This window comes from Elephantulus edwardii, unplaced genomic scaffold, assembly GCF_000299155.1.
Source record: "Elephantulus edwardii isolate Elephantulus edwardi_28Jun2011 unplaced genomic scaffold, EleEdw1.0 scaffold00242, whole genome shotgun sequence".
Classification (NCBI taxonomy): domain Eukaryota; kingdom Metazoa; phylum Chordata; class Mammalia; order Macroscelidea; family Macroscelididae; genus Elephantulus; species Elephantulus edwardii.
The window spans coordinates 4,233,637-4,245,307 of NW_006399992.1; the positions used below are offsets into that span (position 1 = coordinate 4,233,637).

General features: G+C 41.0%; 1 pseudogene; it reads right to left on the reverse strand.

Annotated features, from left to right (window-relative positions):
• Positions 1-4,014: 4,014 nt before the first annotated feature.
• LOC102864416 lies at positions 4,015-4,779 on the reverse strand (annotated as a pseudogene).
• Positions 4,780-11,671: the final 6,892 nt, after the last annotated feature.

Consider the following 11,671-nt stretch of genomic DNA (forward strand, 5'->3'; position numbering starts at 1 on the left):
CTCCTTGGAGGCAAGGATTCTGGGGCTTCGTCTGACAAACTTTGGACATGTTGCAAGGAGAGAAAGGTCTTTGGAGAGGGACATCATGCTGGGTACAGTGGAGGGACAGTGCAGGAGGGGAAGACCCTCTATGAGGTGGATTGATTCAGTGACTGGGGTAATCGGGCTGGGTGTGTCAGAGGCAATGATATTGGCACAGGATAGAGTAGGGTTTAGGGCTGTTGTACATAGGGTCGCTATGAATCGCAAACGAATCGATGGCACGTAACAACAACAACAGCAACAACCAACCAACCTCATGGGCTCATCTTTTGGCTATATTTTAGATAATGTTCTATTTCTCATGAGGTTTTCTTGGGCAAGTTTTTGTTTTTAGTAGATCAACAGATATTTATTCTTAGTCTGGGAACTGGTGAAACTTGTTGAAAGTTGGTGACCTTTCTCTTATTTTAAATATTAGTAGTATAACTTCCAGCATCAGAGCACCATGCAGACTACCACAATACTATACTGACGGGTGAGTGGTGTTCCTTTCCGTTATTTTAAATGAATGAAGCTTCTAGTTAGTCTTGCTTCTTGGACCCACTGTGTTCTTTTTCACCTCTCCAGCGATGTTGACCTAGCAGTTCTGATTTCCATCACCAGTTTTCCATATGAGTATTCTAATTGGTCTTAAATTAGAAGAAAACATGTTTATGTGTTTTCCTTTTGTAAATTGGCCCCTCACTTCTTTAGCCCATTTTAGTGTTTCTTTTTAGAAATTTTCTTTTTAAAAATTATTATATATTTCACATTTAAAGTGTATAAATTAAGAGTTTTTAGTATACAAGGATTCTTGTTTCTTTTTCATACATATTTGTGTGTGTATTCTTATGTACCACTTAAGTGGAATCAACTCATACTTGACTCAATGGCAGGTTTTCAGAGACAATAAATGGCAAAGGAGTTGATTTTGATAGAATAGCTTCAATAGAACAGCTGGTGGTGTTGTTGGGTTAGTAGTGCAAGTCCTTACTATTAAGCCCCAAGAGCCTCCTTGTGTGAGCTCTAGTGGCATGGTCTGTAGAGAGATGCAGTGCTAACTCAGAGACAGAGAGCCCATTGGATGGTCAGCCTTAAGTTGTTTCAGACTCAACAGCAATGTTGTTGTATACCACTGAGTTCAAATTCTAGCCTGGGGCAAAATTCTTCATATACGAAATAGAATTCAAGTTCCCTACTTTGAAAGTGTCAGTAGCCAGGAAATCACAAGATGAATTGCCCTGGGAAAGTCAGTTGTCAGGAACCTCTCCATGGAAGAGCAACAATGTCAGTCTGGAGACTACAATGCACCTGATCCAGGCAATGGTCTTCGCAGTTACTTCCTGTGTGTCAGGAAACTGGACAATGACTAGGGATGATAGAAGAATTGATGTCTCTGAGTGGTGGTGCTGGAGAAGAGTATTTATATACCATGGACTGCTAGGAGAACAAAGAAGTTTGTCCTAGAGAGAGTGAAACCAGGCTCTTCTTTGGAGGCAAGGATTCTGAAGCTCCTTCTGACACACTTTGGGCATGTTGCAAGGAGTGACCAGTCCTTGAAGAAGGACATCATGCTTAGGAGGGTGGAGGGACAGTGCAAGGGAGGAAGACCTTCAGTGTTACACTCGTGATAACAAAATTACAAGTTACCTAGTGATGCTGTAACAGAGACACCACAGTGAATGGCCCTTTCACTAAATTCATTGTCATTCAGTTAGAACCAACTTACAGCTGACACTGAGTTTCTAAAACTAAACTGCACGAAAGAAGACGGCTCAACTTTCTCTCTCAAAACTGCTTGTGGATTCAAACCAACAGAGAGGCATGGCCTTTAAGTTAGCAGCACAATACAAATTCTTCTCTTTCTGTTGGTTGTTGAGGCAAGTTCTTGTTTTCTTAGGCGCAATGTTCCTTGGAGACCTCCATGTTCTCCTGCCTTCTCTGGTGTCAAGGAGCTTCATTGTACAGAGGTCCAGGTTCAAAAATACACTCTCCACTCCAGGAAATTATCTCTTGGTAACACTAACGGTCTCTTCGAATTGTTCTTTATATATTCTGGATATTAATTTTTTGTGCTATAAATATTGTTTTCCTGTTTGTCTATCAACTTTTATAGAAGTCAACAGTTGAACCAATAATTCAGTCTAAACACATATTTTAAATTACTTATCTATGTATATGACTATCAAATTATAAATGTTAATTTTTTCTTTTCCAATTACAAAGTCTTGCGGTGCTACTAGAACGCAAATGCCACAAGTGGATGGCTTTACCACACAATTTTATTCTCTCCTTCATTTTAGAAGGCTAGAATAAGGGTCGCTATGAGTCGCAAGCGACTCGACGGCACATAACAACAACAACAACATCACTAATAGCCTGTACTTCCAGCATTATTGTTGTTGTTATATGCCATCAAGTCACCTGAGACTCATAATGGCCCTGTGTATAACAGATCTGAACCCTGCTCTATCCTGAGTCAACCTTATTGTCTCTGACACACCTACCCTGTTACCCCAGTCCCTGAGTCAATTCATCTCATTCAGGGTCTTCCTCTCTTGCATTGTCCCTCCTCCCTCCCAAACATGATGTCCCTTTCCAAAGACTGATTCCTCCTTAAAACATGTCCAAAGTATGTCAGAGCTTCAGAATCTTTGCCTCACTTTAAGGGTCTTGTATTGTTATGTGCCATCGGGTCGCTTGTGACCCATATGTACCATAGCCCTGAAACCTGCTCGATTCCGTGTCAAATTTACTGTCTCTGACACCTGCCCTCATTACCTCAGTCACTGAATCAATCCATCTCATCGAGGGTCTTCCTCTCTTTCTCTGCCCTCCACTCTTCCAAATATGATGTCTTTTTCCAGGGATTGATCCCTCCTTGCAACTTGCCCAAAGTATGTAGATGAAGCTTCAGAATCCTTGCCTCCAAGGAGCAGCCTTGTTTAACCCTCTCCAGGACGAACCTGTTTGTTCTCCTAGCATTCCATGGTATATTCAATACTCTTCTCCAGCACCATAGCTCAAAGGCGAAATTCTGAATATTGCACCAGAGAGCAGAGACACCAAAGAAAAGGGAAGAAATTAAGGAGCTAAACAGAATACATCAAAGGGCAACTTGGGAAACCAGCCAAAGTGTTATAATAAAATGTGCGAAGACCTGGTGTCAGAAAATCAAAAGGGCTGAACTCGCTCAGCATTTTTTTTCTTTTTTTAAGTCTTAAATTGTTTATGAAAACAAAATCAAAATAATTTGCCAGACACAGTGAAGGTATGAAGAAAAGATGGAAGCTGTCTGTGCTTATCAGGCCTTCTCTCTTAGTGGCCATACATAGGATTCGATGCAGAGAGATGGAAGACAGCCAACAGTGAGGGGAAGTGATGAATGAAGGGTGAGCATTAGATAGAGTTCATCATCTTTACCTAGTGACACAACATCAGGAACTGCTTAGTTTCTGGGGAGTGTCCGATTTCACCACCAAGGCCAGTTTTCCCTCCCTCCGCCAACCCCCAGCATGCTGCACAATATCAACGCATATCAACAATAAACAACTTCTTCTCCTGTAATCAAATGTTTCAACAGTTTCTGCACAATAACTGTGCTTACTGGTTTTGTCCTGTTTGGAAAGGGAAAAAACAAACAAACAAACATAAAAACCCAAGAGAGCAATGAAACCTACACCCTTAGCAATCCAGAGGTGCCTCAGCTTCCAGATCACAGTTAGTGGTCTCTGCTGACCCGGCTCCTCACTCTACCATCTCATGGAAGGAAGAGGCGGTGGAATAGGTCTGGCCATCTGCACTGGAGAGAAATCAAATACAACTGTGGGTCCCAAGTGGATTCTGGCACATTCTTTGGTTAGGTTAGTGACGTCACAGTAAGCATAGGAAGCAGGCAAAGGAGGTTTTTTGGAAGGAGTTAATGCCTCTAGCAGAATCAACTATCCAATCTACTCCTGGGGAGGAGGAGGGCCTTGTGGTCTGGACTCCCAGCTAGGGGGATTCAAGGAAGGTATTGGTTCAAGAAATAGAGGAGACAATCTTCCCCATAGTGTCCCTTGTGTCTTTGCTGTCTGAGCTGGACTCCGAGTCACTGCTCCTCAAGTAGTCGCCCAGGCCCGAGAGAATGCCAATACAGATGACAGTGGAGGGGCAATGGATGGCGCGGCCTCTCAAAGAAGTACTTCCAAGTGACATACAGGAGGGGGTCTCTTGATTCTTGTCTTCTGGGTCGGGGTCTGGTTTCAGCCTTTTCACACTACTGCCACTCTCTGAGCTCTTGTGCTTCACTATTCCTGCCAGTACCTTGGCCTGGGAGAACTTGCTCTTGATTTCTACGGGTTTCACAGCCAGTTTCTTCTCCACTTCTTTTTTGCTTTCTGAAGAAATTCCAACCTTGTTGAGATCACTTCTGTATTCCTTCAGTTCTTTTAGCTCTTCTTCTCTCTGCTGCTTTTCTATCAGCTCCTGCCGCCAAGAAACTTCATTGAGGAAGTTGGTCTCATCTTCATTTAAGCCTCTTACCATGTTTTTGAACTTGAATTTTTCCTCATACTTCTCATACTGCTGTTTCCTGTCTTTCTATTCCTGCAGCCTTTCATATAGCGATTGCGTGTCACCAACTTCCTCTGGAGATTCTAAAGGTGATATATCTTCTGGATCTTCAGGCTTTCGAACTTTTCCCCATTCTTCTTGCCTTCTTTTGTGTCAATCATCTAGTTCTACCCCTGACACAAAATTCTTTTTCATAATAAGTTGTCACCATCCCATCTAGCCATAATAAAACTAGTCTCAGCAGCGCCCACTCCCTAACAGCCACAGCAAAGGCCACTCCTCCTTAAAAAGAATTTTAAAAAAATGATGAAAAGAAAACAGTCCACTCAGCATTTCTTAAACTGAAGGAATTGAAGAACTAATTCAAGCCACAATCAACACTCTTGTTACCAGCAGCCAGGAAATCAAGAACACAATGCAAAGGCATTTGACAGTGTGGATCTTGATAAGCTCTGGCTGACACTGAGAAGAATGGGATCCCAGAGCACTTGATTGTGCGCAAGAGGAACCTATACCTGGACCAAAAGGCTGTTCTGCAAGTGAAGCAGTTCATGGTTTGGAATTTGGAAGGGAGTGTGTCAGGGAGGTATTCTGTCTCCATATCTGTTCAATCTATATGCTGACCACATTATCCGAGATGCTGGACTCTATGAGGATAGTGTGGCATCAGGATTGGAGGGAGACTCATCAATAACCTGCATTACACAGATGGCACGACCTTGCTTGCTGAAAGTAAGGAGGATATGAGGCACTTGTTGCAGAAGATCAAGAAATGCAGTCTTCAGCATGGATTTTGTCTCAATATCAAGAAAACAAAGATTCTTACCATTGGTCCAAAAGGTAGTGTCATGATGGATGGAGAGGAGATTGAAACTATCAACAGCTTCATCTTGCTTGGATCCACAGTTAACACCCTCGGTATAAGCAGTCAGGAAATAGACACAGACACGTTGTATTGGGGAAATCTGCAGTTAGGGACTTTTCCAAATTATTGAGGAGCAGTGATGTCAGTTTGATGACTAAAATGCATTTGATTCAGTCTTTCCTATTACTAGCTATGCATCTGAAAACTGGACAATGAATAAGGATTACAGAAAAAGAATTGATGCCTTTGAGTGATGTTGGAGAAGAACACTGAATATCCCATGGACGGCTAAGAGAATAAACAGATATATCTTGGAGAGTGCACAGCTAGAGTGCTCTTTGGAAGCAAGAATAATGAGACTTTACCTCACACACTTTGGACATATTGCTAGGTGGTGCTATTCCTTGGAGAAGGACATTATGTTGGGAAGGGTAGAGGGTAGGCGAATGAGACGAAGACCCTCAACCAGGTGGATTGACAAGGTGACTGCTGCAATAGACTCTTGTGTGTTAGGAAGTCTGAAGATGGTGCCGGACAGGACTGTTTTCAGATCTTTTGTTCGTGGGGTCACTATGAGTCGTACTCGACTCGATGTCACCTAACAACAACAATAATTCTTGATTTTCAGTATGTGTTTCAAATCATCTTCACTTTCTACAAGCAAAGTTGTGTCATGAGCATAACGTAGCATATTGAGTCTTTCTGCAATTCTAATGCCATGTTCTTCTTTATATAGTCTATCTTCTCAAATTGTTTGCTCAGCAAACAGATTGAATAGCTACGGAGAAAGGCTACAAGCCTGACACACATCAGCTGATTTTAAACCATCCACTGTCTCCTTGTTCTATTCAAACAGAAGATTGCTTCTTGGTATATTATGCTCAGGTTTCTTATGCACAATTTAAGTATTTCAAAATCCCTGTTCTTCTCAAAGTTACCCATATTTTATTATAATTCACACTGTAGTGTCTTTTGCATATTCAATAAAACATAAGTAAAAATGTACCAGTGTTTCTTTCTTAGATTTGGACAAGAAAATTTTAACATTATAGGAATTGGAAGTTGAGAGGACAGTGCACAGAGATTCTGTGTATTATCTGCAACCTTTCTGTAAGTCTAAAATTACTGCAAATTAAAGATTTATTTAAAATTTTTTTAAAACATAAGAAACATCTTTTTGGTATTCTCTGCTTTCAACCCAGATCCATCTGTTATCATGAATTATATTCCTAGTTTTAACAACTTCTTCATCCTTGAACTTCTGGTAGTTCTCTATGTTCTACTCTAGCTATTTTGGTAAAAAAAAAAAAAGGAAAGAAAGAAAAAAGAAAACAATCCACCAAAAAATTTACATATAGCATGATTTTGTTTACTTAACATTTTTAAAAAATCATTAAATCTTAGAAAATGTTACTATTGTCTCCTCTTGAGTGCAGCTGGAATCTGTGACTGACTTGCTTTTAACCAATAACAATGGTGATAAAATTTCACTCCGTTGATTGTTGTTGTTGTTATGTGCCGTCGAGTCTCTTGCGCCTCATAGCGACCCTATGTACAACAGCCCTAAACTCTGCTCTGTCCTGTGCCAATCGCACTGCCTCTGACACACCCACCCGATTACCCCAGTCACCGAATCAATCCACCTCATAGAGGGCCTTCCTCTCCTGCGCTGTCCCTCAACCCTCCCAAGCATGATGTCTTTCTCCAAGGACTGGTCTCTCCTCACAACATGTCCAAAGTATATTACATGGAGCCTCAGAATCCTTGCCTCCAAGGAGCCACCCGGTTTAACCCTTTCCAGGTTGAATCTGTTTGTTTTCCTAGCAGCCGATCGTACTCTCAACACTCTTCTCCAACACCACAGCTCAAAAGCATCAATTCTCCTTCTATCCTCCTTGGTCATTGTCCAACTCTCTGATGCATAACAAGTGATTGCAAAGATCATGGTCTGTATCAGATGCCCGTTAGTCTCCAGAGAGACACCATTGCTCTTCAGTACTTTGGAGAGGTCCCTAACAGCAGACTTTCCCATGGCAGTGTGCCTTTTAATTTCCTGGCTGCTGGTGCCAAGAGTGTTGACTGTGGAGCCAAGCAAATTAATCTGTGTACAATCTCAATCTCTTCACCATCCATCCTGATGCTGCCAATTGGCCCAGTGGTAAGAATCTTTGTCTTCTTGACATTGAGCCTCAATCCATATTGGAGGCCCTAGTCCTTGACCCTCTGCAGCATGCGCTTCAGGTCCTCCTCAGTTTCAGCAAGCAGGGTTCTGTCATCTGCATGACGCAGATTGTTGATAGATTTTCTACCAGTCTTGACCCTACATTTCTTCTCATAGAGCCCAGCCTCCTGGATAATCTGTTCTGCATACAGGTTGAAAAGGTATGGAGATAGGATGCATCCCTGGCTTATGCCCTTCCCAATTTTGAACCATGCAGTGTTTCTTTGCTCTGTTCTGACGACTGCCTCTTGGTCCAAGTATAGGTTTCGCATTAGAACGATCAAGTGTTCTGGGATTCCCATTCTTCTCAGAGTCAGCCACATTTTGTTATGATCCACAAGGTCAAACGCCTTTGCATAGTCAATGAAACACCGATAGACATTCCTCTGGCATTCCCTGCTTTCAGCCAAGATCCATCTAACATCAGCTACATTATCCCTAGTACCCCGAGCCCTTCTAAACCCAGCCTGGACTTCTGGCAGTTCTCTGTTGATGTGCTGTTCCAGTCATTTTTGGATAATCTTCAGTAGAATCCTGCTTGCATGTGAAATCAATGAGATTCTTCTATAGTTTCCACACTCTGTTGGGTCACCCTTCTTTGGGATGGGAACAAATATAGATCTCTTCCAGTCAGTTGGCCAAGTGGTTGTTCTCCAGATTTCTTAGCACAACTTGGTGAGCACGTCCAGGGCAGCATCTGTTAGCTGGAATATGTTAATTGGTATACCATCTATTCCTGATGGCTTATTGTTTTGCAATTTCCTTCAAAGCAGCCTGAACTTCTTTCATCACAATAGGCTCTTGCTCATATGATGTTTCATGAATTAGTTTACATTATATGGCAAAGATTACATGATTAAATGAATTGCTTTTAATGACTCATAATGATTCTATAAGAACTGTTCTGTAAGATTTCCAAGATAGAAGCAGACTACTTCATCTCGTAAAGTGATTTCTGAATTTGAACTACTGACTCCTCTATTTGAAGCACAATGCTTAAGCCACTGTGTCACATTGTTGTTGTTGTTATTATTGTTGTTAAGTGTCTCCAAGTCAACTATGACTCATATCAGCCCTAGGAACAACAGATCTCTACCCTGTCCTATCCCGTGCTATCCTCATGATCTCTGATATACTTAAGCCCATTGTTAAAGTCACTATGTCAATCTATCTTGTTGAGGGTCTTCTGCTTTGACCCTCCACATTTCCAAGCATAATGTCCTTTCCCCAGTATTGACCTCTCCTAACAAAATGCCAGAAATACATGAGATGAAGTTTCACCATCCTTACCTCCTAGGAGTATCCTGGTTGAACTTTCGCCGAAACGTATCTATTTGTTCTTCTGGCAATCCATGGGATATTCAATCTCCTCCACCACAACTCAAAGACATCAATTCATCCGTCATTTTTAGTCATTGTCCAACTTTAAGATGCATAGAAAGTAACTGAAGTCCATGATTTGAACCAGGTATACCTTAGTATGAACGCTGACATCATTGCTCCTTAGCACCTTGGAAAGGTCCTTGACAGTAGATTTTCTTAATTTAACACATCTTTTGATTTCTTGATTGCTGGGATCAAGGGTGTTGATTGTGAATCCAAGTAAGAGGAAATTTTTGACAACTTCATTTTCTCCCTATTGATTATGCTGTTTCCTATTGGCCCAGAGCTGAGATTTTTTTTTCCTTGATGTAATCCATATTGAAAGCTGTAGTTTTTGATCCTCTGGAGAAGAGCTTCAAATTCTTCTCACTTTCAGCAAGCAAGGTTGTGTCATCTGCACAACTCAGGCTTTTGAAGAGCCTTCCTCCAATCCTGATGCCACACTCTTCTTTATAAATAAAGTAAAGCCTCCAGAATGACATACTCAAGCACACAGATTGACTAGATATGGAGAAAAGATACAACACTGCTGCACACTTTTTTGATATTAAACTATGTAGTGTTTGTTCCCTTGATCTGTTTGGCGACAGCTTCTTAGTCTAAATATGGGCACAATTGAGTGTTCTAGGATTCCAATTCTTCTCAACATCAGCCATAGTTTGTTATTAGTCACACAGTCAAATGTCTTTGTATTGTCAACAAAATACAAATTGGTATCTGGTAATTCTCTGCTTTGTCACATGTTGTTTTGTGTTGTCAAGTCAGAATCAGTCCATAGCTGACCCTTCAGTGAGTTTTCGGAGGCAGTAAATCGGACAGGAGGAGAGTGCCCATCCTTCTCCCAATTAACTGTGTGCTTTTGAAATTGCAGCATAGCTTACCACTAGGCTACCAGACTCCCTCACATAGGTCTCCTCAACAAGGTTTGTCACATAAGGCCCCTTAAACTGTCATGCTATCTAAGTCTACATCTTAGCAAACTGCATACAGAGATTCTCTTACTGACCTTGAAGAAGCAAATAGATATATTGTAAACTCCCAATAGACCATTCTTTGTGGCATGAAGATGCAGTGACTTCCAGAATCTGAGTTGGTCTCTGTCTAACAACCAGAAAAACAAAACCAAAAAACCCCAAAAACCCCAAACAAAACCCAGTCCCACATCTGAAAGGAGATGATTTCTGCCTGAGAGAATGTGGATGTGGATCCTTCTCCTGTCAAGCCTCCTGGCTGACATCTTGATGAGAACTTTCAATGTTAAGCAAAACTAAACAAAATAAACACTGCCAAACTCCTTCTGACTCATGTTGATGTTGCTGTCAAGTCTCCTATAACTCATAGTGACCCTATAAATAACAGAGCTGAACCCTATCCTATCCAGTGCCATCCTCATCGTCTCTAATATACTTAAGCCCATTAAAATAGTAACTGTGTCAATTCATCTTGTGGAGGGTCTTCCTCTCTTTCACTTACCCACCATCTTTCCACGCATGATGTCTTTTCCAAGGACTGAACTTCCTAACAACATGCCTAAAGTACATAAGGTAAAATTTCACCATTCTTACCTCCAACTATCACCCTAGTTACATTTTCTCTAAGGCACATTTGTTTGTTCTTTTGGAAGTCCACTGGATAGTCATTTCACCAACAGGGCAACTTAAAGGCATCAATTCTTCTGTCATCTTTCATGATTACCCAATCCGAGTGACCATCAACAAATTAATGGGTAGAAAAACCACTGTATATTCATACACTGGACTATTACACACCACTGAAAAACAATGAACTAAAAAAAGAAAAAAGAATGCACTCAAAACTTGATGCAACAAGGGTGAGCCTGGAGGACATTATGCTTAATGAAATATCTTTGCCCTGTAATATTCCTGGTGCTGTAAATCTTTACCAGAACAGGTGTTCTCGTCTTTCTCCTTCAGAGTGACTGGTCATTAGAACCCCTGACTTTTGGATTAGCAGCTCAGTGCTAAACTCACAGTGCCACAAACACAAAGTATGGGTTCCTTTTCAAAAACAATCAGAGGACTCTATTAAACTATGTCCAAACATCTGACCTAAGACAGCAATTTGATGATAAAAGTGTGGTTTTGTAAACTATTGCATTGAGAAATTACTTACACAGCATACAATTCATTCATTTAAAGTGTGAAGTTCAATGGCTTGTTCAATAATCATCACTGCAGTCAACTTAGAATATTTTTATTATGCCTCAAAAATACCCTGTGATTAAGTATTTTTGTCATGATGGGAGTTCAGAGTGAAGGCTGCATAGTGGAGTGGACCTGGGCTGAGGGATTGTAAAACAATGAAAAGAATTTTTCTTTTACTTTTCCAAGAGGAGAGTGTACTGGGAGAGGGAGGGTTGAGAGGGTAGAAAAGTGCACCAATGAATGAATGGAAATCCAAAGTCTCTGTAAATTTTCATTGAAATTAATAATAAAAAAATTTTAAAAATACCCTGTACCCCATAGTTATTAGACTTCAATATTCCACTCCCCTCAGCCCTGTTGTGTTAGGTGCCATCCAGTAGACTTCAAATCATAGCACCTCTAAGAACAACATCAAAATCTTGCCCTCAATACAAATACCAACCCCATTCTTCAACGAGATGG